At 37.7% G+C, this 12,035-nt stretch overlaps 1 pseudogene; it reads left to right on the forward strand.

The window, feature by feature from the left end:
• The first annotated feature begins 638 nt into the window (after positions 1-638).
• LOC103726079 lies at positions 639-1,079 on the forward strand (annotated as a pseudogene).
• Positions 1,080-12,035: the final 10,956 nt, after the last annotated feature.

Here is a 12,035-nt window from a genome sequence, read left to right on the forward strand (position 1 = left end):
CAGGAACTGAACTCTTAAAATAAGAAGTATTAATGACTGATAAACACTTTTTAAAGTGTTCAACACCTTAGCTTCCAGGGAAATTAAAACTAAAACTACTTTGAGATTTTACCTCACCATAGTCAGAATAGACTTTATAAAAACGAATTAAGCAGCAGGTATTAGTGAGATTGTGGAGAAAAGGGAATCCTTATTCACTGTTGGTAGGAATGCAGACTATTGTGGAGATTCCTCAAAAATCTAAAAATATAACTACTATATAAGCCAGATACATCATCACTCCTGAGCATACCCAAAGGTGTCTAACAACCTACTATGAGGAGCCAGAGATACCTACTCATCTCAGTTTGTGGTGCTCTATTCACAATATCTAGGAACAGATGAATAGATAATGAAAATGTGGTATGTGTACGCAAGGGAATTTTATTCATCTATAAATAAAAATGAAATTATAAAATTTGTAGGTAGCTTTCCCGCCTATTCCTCCCTCCCCCGAGCACAACTTGGGCTGTACCACGCTCACTCTGAGCTCCAATGCCAACTACTGTCCTCATCCGCCATCATGATCATTTACGGGGACATCTTCAGCCATGACCAGCTGTTCCCTAAACCAACTGTGCCTCAAGGTGGAGGGCAAGATGATCAGCAGGACAGAGGGTAACGTCAGTGACTCCCTCACTGATAGAAATGCTTGCACCGAAGGCCCTGAGTGCAAAGCGACCAAACGCACAGTAGTCACTGGTGTTGACATCGTCATGAGCCCTGAGTGCAAAGCGACCAAACGCACAGTAGTCACTGGTGTTGACATCGTCATGAGCCATCACTTACAGGAAAACAGCTTCATAAAAGAGGCCTACAAGAAGTACATTCAAAGACTGCATGAAATCACTCAAAGGCAAACTTGACTGGGGCCACAGAACAAGTCAAGCACATCCTTGCAAATTTCAATAACTACCATTTTTTTTATTGGTGAAAACATGAATCTAGATGGCATTGTTGCTCTCCTGGACTACAGTGAGGATGGTGTGACTCCACATATGATTTTCTTTAAGGGTGGCTTAGAAATGGAAAAATGCTAACAAATTGGGCAATTTGGATCTATCACCTTCTCACCACAGTTGGCTGCTGCTTGTCATCCAAACAACACCAGGACTTAAGACAAATGGGACTGATGACACCTCGAGCTCTTTTATTTTGACTGTGATTCATTTGGAGTAGAGGCATTGTTTTTTAAGAAAAAACATGTCATGTAGGTTGTCTAAAAATAAAGTGCATTTAAACTCAAAATAAAATAAAATTTGTAGGTAAATGGATGTAACTAGAAAATATACTGACTGGAGTAACTCAGGATCAGAGAGACAAATAACATGTATGGATCTTTGCTTCAACCTTTTAGTCTTATGTGTTTAAGTAGGAGCACTTGCAGAAACCAGGAAACTAGAAAGAGGCCACTGAAGGTGGGATGGCATACAAGAGGCAGGCTAGCAGAACACAGGCAATATGAAAATTGAGAGGGGAAATACTGAGGATAGAAAGATTCAAGTATCAACAGGGATGGAAGGGGATGGAGAAAATGAAGGAAGGGAATAAGCAAAGTGGAGGACCTATGAAACAGTCAGACAGAAGCCTAGTGCTTTGTACACCAAATAAAAAACAAAAGCTGAGAAATAGAAGAAAGATAATCTATATGGCTGGATAATAGTGCTCCTGGAAGTCATTGTTGATGGATCAAAAAAAAAATCTCAGCGCCAGATGTGGGATACTTTCTTGTGAGCTGTTGGTCAGGGAGATCCCAGAGGCCCCAAACTGTACAAAATATTTCCGTCACTCTTTATTGCCCACCAGAACTATAAGACCCTATTGCTGAAGATACCTTGATTGTAATGTATAGGAAAGCAGGACAGAGATTAATGGAAATCTACCTTCCCCTGGGTAGCTTTTATAGTGACATAAGGTGCCATACAAGTTGCTGGGGTAGATGAAACACCAATGGTGTTAATCATCTGGGAACCCTACAAACAACAACATCAACTTTCCAGGGAAGAGGTGACCACTGGTGCAATGCACAACTGTTACAGGAATAACCATCTGCTCTGGGATTGGATTTGAGACACATTCCAGATATTGGTATTGCAAACTTGGTCAAAAAATTCACGACTGGGAGGTCATTGGCCTTAATAAAACACTCACAGTTACTGTTTAGTTAAATTGAAATGACACCAAACTGCAATCTAAATATTTATGCTTATACCCATGATAAGTGCTTAACCAAAGAAGTGTCTCTTAGCAGTGAATGACAGAGAATGCAGAGAATCGTGGCTCCTCAAGGTGCTGAGAATAAGTGATGGATTTCATGCTCAGCCCTCAACAGGACACTTGCACTGTCCCTTCTAAGGTTCAGAAAACATCCTGGGAGGAGGGCAGTGGAAAGAAGTTAAGAGCCTGAAGACAAGGAGAAAGCTGTGAAATGCTACCTTCAAGGTATGACAGATCTATTGGAAACATGATCTCACAGCAGATAATTTTGCATGAACAAGACTGGGATCCTCAACAGCCAATCCTAAATTGGGAGGGGCTCACAGAGATATAATCCATGCCTGTGTACCTAAAGGCAACTGATGGACCCTGGACGAGCTCAGTCATTACCTTCACTTGTGTATCATCAGGCTCCAGTGGATGGTCACGAATCAGTGGCTGCACAAAAGGTCCTGCTTAAAATCAGTGGACACAAGAGCAAACAAGAGGCACAAATGTGGGAAAGGAACTGGAGGGAGGAGCTGGAGGTGACAGGAGTGAGATTAGAGAGGGCGGAGAGAAAGGGTAAACAGAATGCACACTATGCCTGGAGGAAACTGTCAAAGAAAAAATAAAAATCAAAATAGTAATAAAAATAATTTCTTCATTTAAGAATGAGGAAAAATAATAAATAAAAAGGTCAGGGCTGGGCATTGTGGTGCATGCCTATAATCCCAGCATTTGGGAGGCAGAGGCAGGTAGATCTCTGTGAGATTGAGGCCAGCCTGGCCTACATAGCAAGTTTCAGGCCAGCTGAGGCTGCAGGGAGACCCTGTCTCAATAAACAATCAACCAACCAATCAACAAATAAATAAATATTGAGCTGAAATGTTGGTTGGGATTGCCCTAAATCATGATACATGTCAAAATGTTTTCTGTCCTTTAAAAGATCATTAGACTCAGCAGCCTGATTATTTCATCTCAGTATCTTTTCCCAAGCTGTACATATTGAGTTCTTTATGGTTTGTGTCATGGAATGCACCATGTCTGGGTGCTCCTTTTTTCTCTAATAGCAGTCATTGAAGGTCAATGCTTAGATTCAGTAACATTTGAAACTATATTTTTATAAGTAATCTTTATCTATTAATTAAAATTCATTATAAAGAGATGTCTACTGTAATCTGTTACAAAATGGCATAGTTCATACAGAGAAGGAAAGATAAATATTGTAATATTTTGCCTTATTTACAGTTTCCAAGGTAAGGAGTTATTTTCCTGTTAGCATCAAAGGTGCTCAGTCAAAATTTTAATTGTATTTTGAACTCATGTATTTAAACATGAGGATAAATTGAAATAATTTCTTTTGAAAAGCTAGCATTATTTCTGGCCAGTGGGAACCCACCCAAAGGAAATTAACTTACAATAAAGTAATTTGTATCTCACAATACAAAGTCAAAACTAAATAAACTGACTGAAAGACAAAATGAATTAAATGAGATTTCCCATTATATAGGGAATCACTGCATTAAATTTCTAAAAATGTCAAATGACATAAGGGTTTATATTAGTGAGTCAAATACTATAAATGATTTTTGTATCAGTATTTTTACTGTTTTAAATAAAATTTCCTTTATTTACATGCTGTTAGTTTCTGCTAACAAACTCTCTCTTTGTTTTTTGTTTGTTGGGTATTTAAACATGTAAGTCTCATATTCCCAAACATTTCAAAGTGCCAATAGCATATGAAATTTTATGATAACTAAAATTATTACTAGAAAATGTACTCTAAAATTCTTGGCGTTAGCACTATTGAAAACTGCTCATTTATCTGAAATGCACATATTACTTTCATTTAAATAAATGTAACCACATTTGCAAAATCACTCCTGCTAAGTAAGCCTCATAGCAGCTCCTAGCATGCTACTGGGTTCCTTCCTTTGACATTGATTCACATAGAAAGGACCCTGCTCACTCCAGGGTACCAGTACCTCGTGAAGTTTGACTTCTGAATACAATGGGCAAGTTATGGATTAGAAAGCAAAGAGTAATCACTGCTGAGAGCCCCTAGGAGACTGTGGGAACTGGACTCATTCCCCTCTGTGTGCATGAGTTTGTTAAGCCATATTGTGTATAGCGGGTTGGCCTATATGATGATAGATTGCAGATATTCTCCTTCAAATGGGCAGCAAAGAAAAAGGAACAATATGTCAGTAAGACTCAGAAAGAAAGCACTATAAATAATACCAGTGGAAGGTGTTCCCTGGAGATTTCTGATTGTGTCTGTGTAGAACCATAGGTCCTAAGACCTGCTAGTACTGACAGTCCACACCAGCTTTCCTAAGTTCTACACTCATTACTTTATTCCCTTACAGGAAATCCCAGTGCTGGACAACACCAATTTCATGAAAAATTTCATTCTTAAAGTGATGATTGTTATTTCACGATTTCCTAGACTGAATCACACATTCTATAAGCTGAATAGAGTAAACAGCTCTGTAGAAAAAGGGATGCATTAACATGTGGAGAAGCGTCAGGTCATTTGCACACAGAACCCTTGTCGTTGCTGACACCTCTGTAAACATTTTAATAGCTCATCTTTCTGTGCGCCTCTTCTTTTCACTTCCTCTGATCTCGTTGGTTTGTCTGTAGAATTTTTTCCTAATTCCACCTATCAGCCTATTCGTCCATGCCTACCTACCATTCTCCAGTCATGATACATTCATCCATCAGCTCTTTTGAAAGCAGGTTATTGTCTAATATTTCTGTTTCTGTGTGCATGTTAACCTTGTGATATTTAGATGCATATTGAATTGCATCTGGTAGTTAAGAATGGGTGCCTGTCTGTCTGTCTGAGTATAACTCCAAAGGCACACAAGCTTTGAAATACAATTTCCCCTATTGCACTAGACTATTTTTAGTTTTTAAATTAATACATTTGTAAGGAGATGCCAGTGTTCTTAACCACTGACCATTTATCCAGCCCTGCATTTGACTACTGATGTATATAAAATATACATAAATTTATATGTGGGACCTATTCCCAGGAATACATATATATATGTATATATGTATATATATATACATGGATGGATGTTTGTGAATAGTTATGACTTTCTTTCTCTTTGTGTCTACATGTATCTACGTATATATTATTTAGAGATTCTCTATGGTTTTCAAATTTCAGTTTAGGTTCTTTGTACACCAACACAAATAATACATAGTTGCACATAAAAAAGCAAAGGACTTTGTGTACAGCATTTCGTTGCTTACATTGTATTTCACATTGAGTACAGTTGATTTATTTGGTGTTTATTTACAACTCTATTTCCATATTGTGTCCATATCTCTTATTCACGTCTCAGAATATGACCTATGAATATTGTTGTTCCCAGTCAATCAGTAAATTCCTAGTGGCAAAATTTGTATGCATTCAGTAAGTGACAGTGTGGACACTGCAGACTATGTGTGGGGTGACTATGAAAGCTTCTCCCAAACATGGAAAGGTGGACTTCCTAGAACTAAAACCAGAAAAAGGAGACTTTTAGTAACTAATAGAGATTCTGGATCACAAGGTACTACAAGATATTAACTGAAGTCTTAATACAGTAAGTATATAATGTATATAAAAATTACTGAGTTCCTTTTTTCATGCCTTCCTTATAAACTCAGACATCCTATTTCTTGAATCTATAGAATCTAGTATCTACAGCTTCATTTTCAAATAACCCACATTACCATAATGATGCTTTCATTCACGTCCTCTAATGGGACTGAGAATGTGTCTCCTTTATATAAACCACTAAACCCACACTGATGATGACTTCACTTAAAAACTTTACTACATCAATACTCTGTTTATAAATCACTTACTATTAATGACAATACAATGACAGTGTTCTTTGCAATTGATCCAAGAATTTTATTATTCCTTTCTCTTGCATATTATGTGGTCTTCTCCTACTTCTTAGTATTTATATAGATTTTATGCACTCTTTTAATATGATAGAATTGTAAACCTCCTTTTAATACGTACAAATTGCATGAGGTAGGCAGGCATCAGCATCTGTCCTCATACTGAAAACAGAAAAGATTATTTATGCTTATATTTATATTTTAAACACAATCACAGGGTACAAAGACTGTAGAGGATATGTTCTAAGCTTCCTCAAAGCAGAGATCTGGATTAAGGCTACCTGAGTATAATTTGGAGTTATATGGTTAAAGCCATAGATCAGAGGTAGAAACTTAATTCATATGAAAACTGCAATGAGAGGATAACAGAAGAACTTAGAAAATAATATTAACCCATGAGGACAAAGAGAAGAGAAGGAAAGGGAGAAAGCAGTAGAGACTGCAGAATGATTTGGAAAGCAGGAAAGAAGATGGCTAACAGGCAAAATGTATTGCAAAATGTTGGGTCCTGGAGCTGAGGAGGTGGGTCCATCAGCAAAACATTTCCCTGACACGTGCAAGGACATGAATTTGCATCTCCAGAACCCACATTAAAAAGTCCAGCCTGGTGTCATAGCCTGTAGCCTCAGCTATGAAAGGTGGAAGGGGCATATGTGGGTCCCTGAACTCCCCTGCCACATAGCCTGGCCTACTTGGCAAAGCTCCAGGCCAATGAGAGACACTGTCTCAAACAAAAGGTGGAAGACCCCTGAGAACAAGGCTTAAGTGTATCCTCTGACCTTAATATGACTGTTGTCAAATTTACTGATTTTCTTTCAATTATAGTCAACATCCTATAACACATTTAATATATTTTCCTATGATTAGTCCATGCATTTCCTTCTCAATGGGCTAAATTATGTTTGTAATAGTAAATAAACGGTTTTGTCCTTTGGGATCTGATGTTTCAGCGTGCTCTACCACAGGATCTATTTTCATCTTTGCCCCCATATGGATGGTCCCTGGACCCACTAGTTGGATATTCATTTGTCCCAAGTTCGTGATGCACTTCTGAAACACAATTTCCTTCCACTTGTGGACAGGCGTGACATTGCACTTGCACAGACATTAATCAATTGTTGCCCATTGTTTGGGGATGTCTTTGCATTTGTTAAGGCAACTTTACCCCTTTTTACAGTTTTCAGGTTATTTTGAGAAAACCTGGGTATCTGTTTACACTTTATAATCAAATGCTCAATTTTCACAGTGTCCTTGCTGGGATTTTCATTGAACTTGTACTTAACCCATTCATAATGAGTTTGTGCGGAGTATCATGACAATACGAAGTTTTGGTATACAATAACACAACATCTCTCCTTTGCTTTAAATACTCCGATATGCACCCACACACTTTCATTGTTTTAATAAGCACATCTGAGACTGAGTCTGGTGAATTTATCCTTTTTTTCTTTATTTTATTTTTACATGTATAAGTGTTATGCCTGCATATATGTAAGTGCACCCGTGTCGTGCAATGCCTATGGTGATCAGAAGAAGGTATCAGATCCCCTGGAACTGGAGTTAGGGACAGTTGTTAGCCACCATATGGGTGTTGGGAATCGAAGCTGGCTTCTGCAAGAACAGCCAGTGCTCTTAACCACTGAGCCATCACTCCAGGCCCAGTGTAGTCTTACTTCATAGTTTCTGTTGCTATTCTATATGGCATGTCTGTATTAAATGTATCTTTGAGAGATGAACTCAAACAAAAATTGTAACATTAGTATAGTAGCACCTTTTGTCATTTTTTTCCTGTGTTTGTTAAGATGAATCCACAGTTTTCGCATAATCTGTAAGTCAATGGATTATATTTGTATATTTTCCAATATTAAATCCATCACTGTCTTCCCAGAATGCATTAAACTTATTTATGGTGTATTTTGGTGAGCATTGGATTTAGTTTGCTAATATTTTAGTCAATATTTTTAAAATAATGAGAAACTGGGCTATAATATTTATTTTGTCTAGTCTGAGCTTCTATCATCCAGAGAATATCACATTGTGCCTCAGAAAAATATTTTAGAGGCTGAAACATCATTGTTTTCCTCATGGCTCTTGCTAGATTTCTCATCTTAAATCAGTAACACAGACACTCAAGATGACTAAGCTTCTGCCATCTGGGGCATTGCTGTCACCAGAGGCAGGATAACTAAGCATGCACTAGCTATTAAAGATTTTTTCCCAGAAGTCACAGGAGTCACATCTACCACATTTCATTAGCCAAAGTCAAGCCAAATGCCCATGGGTTCATCAAAGGGCACAGGAATTGCATTTGTCTCAGACTTGCAAAAGAGTACAGATAACATGTGGATTATAAATAGCTCCAAGGGCTACCACTGCACACAGTTCTGATAAGAAAAAAGAAAATGTTTAGTTCTTTTTCTTCCCCACAGACAAAATGACCTCCAAGGGATTCAGTCCAAAAGTCCATCACAGTCACAGCAATAACTTCATTACACATGATGTCTAAGGGATATGGAGGGATTTCTATACATCTTGGCATAGATCTGGGTGCTGTTCTTCCTAATTTGAAGGTCTATGACAAAAGCCCAACAGCAGAGCCAGGACAGGCCACTACGGTGAATGTGCAGAAGAGGCTGAATTGGAGTCACACAGAATTCCCCACTCCCACGGGACAAAGACATCTGGGCAGCAATTTTGAGAAGCTTCTGAAAAGACATTATGAGGATGATGCCCTCTCTGAAAATTGGTGAAAAATGATATTTAATAGATCCTGTTCTCCTCCCTAGAAATAACTAACTCAGCCACTCTCTGGCTCTACACCCTGTATGAGTCTTCTTTTTTTTCAATATCAAATATGATTTAATAATTTTTCATTCAGCATTTAAAAGCTTCCAGATGGCTTAATATTTCTCCCCAAATAAATATGCTGTATACTTTTATTAAATAAAAACAAACAATTATTTTCCAGGATAGAAGAAATACTGGTAAAAATATGGCATTTAGGTTTACCAATTACATTCATCTATAATCACAGATACCATATAAAAGAATATTGAATTGAGATACTTCTTTTGGTTTCTGAAATTTTACCACATTAGGGAAATGTGCATCATTTTCTCTTCTAGACATTGTTCTTTCCATCCATGCTTTTTACGTGTGTGTAATGATTATTTTCTATTATTTGTGATTTGATGGAAAAATAAAAATCTCATTTTAATTGTTCCTCTTTAGCATAATTTTGACAGTGGTTTTACTGAAGTACACATAGGAACTTAAAAATTCTTGTTTTTCTTCAAAGACCTTGGACTCCTAGATGCCCGAAGTTCAGGATGTGGTGGTGTCTGGGTGTGTTTTCTGCCTCTGTTCATTACGAGTGAATAAGTAGAAGACTAGGGACTGCCATGTTGCCTTTGTAGCCTCAACTTATTTCTTTTAGTCTGGTCTTAAAAACTTGTCTAAGTTCCAGGGTGCTCCGAATGTAGTCTAAACCATCCAACTGTACCCCTCAACTCAAAAAGCTCTATGAAAAAAATTTTAATAAGAAGAAAAGGTATTTCTGTTATGAGGTAGACCTAGTAGGTATGACTGGAAAGTTCATCAAGAGAGACCCTTAAAAACCTTAATGAGATAGATAGATGATAGATAGATAGATAGATGATAGATAGATAGATAGATAGATGATAGATAAATAGATAGATGATAGATGATAGAAGAGAGATAGATAGATGATAGATAGATAGATAGATAGATAGATGATAGATAGATCGATCCCATCACATTTAGTACATATTTTTAAACAATAATAGAATTAAAACAGTAATTAGTATCAGGAAAATTCCACCAACATTGGGATCTCAAACAACAAACTTTTAAATAAATCAGTAATTGGGCAAGAAGTTTCAAAGAAAATGAAATAAAACAACATCAAAATGTGAGGGAGGTAGCTACGGTGGTATTTATAGAGAAAATTTATGTTAAATGTGTATATGATAAATGAAGGGAGATCATGAATCAGCAACTTAAGTTGCACATCAAAGTCTTACAGAAAAAAGAACATCTATCTAAAAGAAAGTAAAGATACAGGTAAGATCAGAAATCAGTGATGCTGAGAACAGATAAATGCAGGAAAACTCATGCAAATGAGAAGATTAATAGGACTGATAAATCTCACAAAACCAAAAATAAAGGATCAAATACATGAAGCTAGCAATTGCAGGAATGAGAAAGTTGTATATAATTTCTCACCCCACAGGTTTTGAAAATCTAATAAGAGAACACTACACATAATAGTTTCTATATACGTAAAAACAGAGATGAAACTTAACAACCTTTGAAATATACAAACACTCAAAACAAAGATGTGCTGTGTTTATCTTCAGAATACCTGTTTTTATTAAATATTGCACCCACAGATAGAAACCTTCCCAAATAAAAATTATGCATGCAAGTGATTTTGTTTCCAGAGTGTGATTCTTCATTCTTTTTGAGAAGGGTTTTCCCTGTAGCCCTAGCTGGCCTGGAACTCACTATGTAGACCAGGCTGGCCTTAAACTCACAGAGATCCACCTGCCTCTGCCTCCCAAGTGCTGGGATTAAAGGCATGTGCCACCATGCCCAGCGTTGATTCTTCATTCTTAACATGAGACACCATGGCTGTATCTCAACTGGATTTCAGTGAAATGTTCATGGAGCCTGCACAACTTTCTCAGCTCGCTTCTCATTGGAGGTCACTGGGAGCCCCAGGTTCTTTTTAAGACTCAGACAGTCACAATCTATTTTAGTCCATGTTGTGTCGGTCTTTTTATTATTTTTTAATATTTTTATTGAGTTTTTGTGCATTTCATATAAGTTCTTAATCAAATCTCAATCTCCATCCCATATAGCTCCCCTCCCCCTTACCAGATATCAAGCATTCTGTCATACATGTTAACTCTTAGCTGGTCAAGCATTTATACCCAGATGTCTTTTGGTACAAGTTCACCCAACCTTTCTAGAATCACTCCCTTAAAGATCAACTTGCTCTCCCCCAGCAGTAATCAGTTGTCAATAGTTCCTAAGCTAGGGTTGGATCCTGCTGCCCATTTCCCTCATTCTTTTCTGGGTTTTTGTCTGATTGAGTCAGCATGGTTCTTGGGCATGCTGTCACCATTGTTGCAACTCCATATGAGCAAGTTCCCAGTGGCCTGAAAGCCTCTACTTCCTCGTGTTCATGCAACAACCCTGACTCTTAGAATCTTTCCACCTCCTCTTCCAAAATCGTCCCTGAGCCACGGTTGGGTGAGGGTAAATATAGGAGTCTTATCCAGGACACATACTCTACATTCTCTTGTTCTCTAGAACTTAGCCTATTGTGGCCTTCTGTCCACATTGCACTCTGTTGTATGAGGAAGTTTCACTGGAAAGGGTTGAGAGATGTATTAGTTTTCTCTCTACCCCTGTTTTGTTATGTTCCACAAGCCTTCGATGTAGAGGTTTCACTGCAGATGTGTCACTTAAAGCTGGGCATCTTTTAGACATATATTCTCTGTGTGTGACCAGTTGTAGAACTCTGTAATAACCTCCATCCATTGCAAAAAGAAGCTTCATTTGGTTAGTGGTATATTGTACACTTGTCTGTAAATATAAGGATCCATATTTAACAAACAACAAGAAATTTCATTTGTCTAGAGATATGACAGAGATAGGATTTTCCCTAGGATCTATGTCCTCTCCTGCCATGTGTATTTGCCTATATTTACAGAGCCACCCATGAGTTCCCTGTCACTGAGAGGACTTGAAGTCCAATTAGATACCTGTTGATTACCCTCTAGTTAACAGCGTTACTACTGCACCAGTAGAGAGAGTTTGCTGTGGTCATTGGGCTTTAGAGTTGGGATGGACCACTGATT

Source organism: Nannospalax galili, unplaced genomic scaffold (assembly GCF_000622305.1).
Source record: "Nannospalax galili isolate Female #2095 unplaced genomic scaffold, S.galili_v1.0 scaffold307, whole genome shotgun sequence".
Taxonomy (NCBI): Eukaryota; Metazoa; Chordata; class Mammalia; order Rodentia; family Spalacidae; genus Nannospalax; species Nannospalax galili.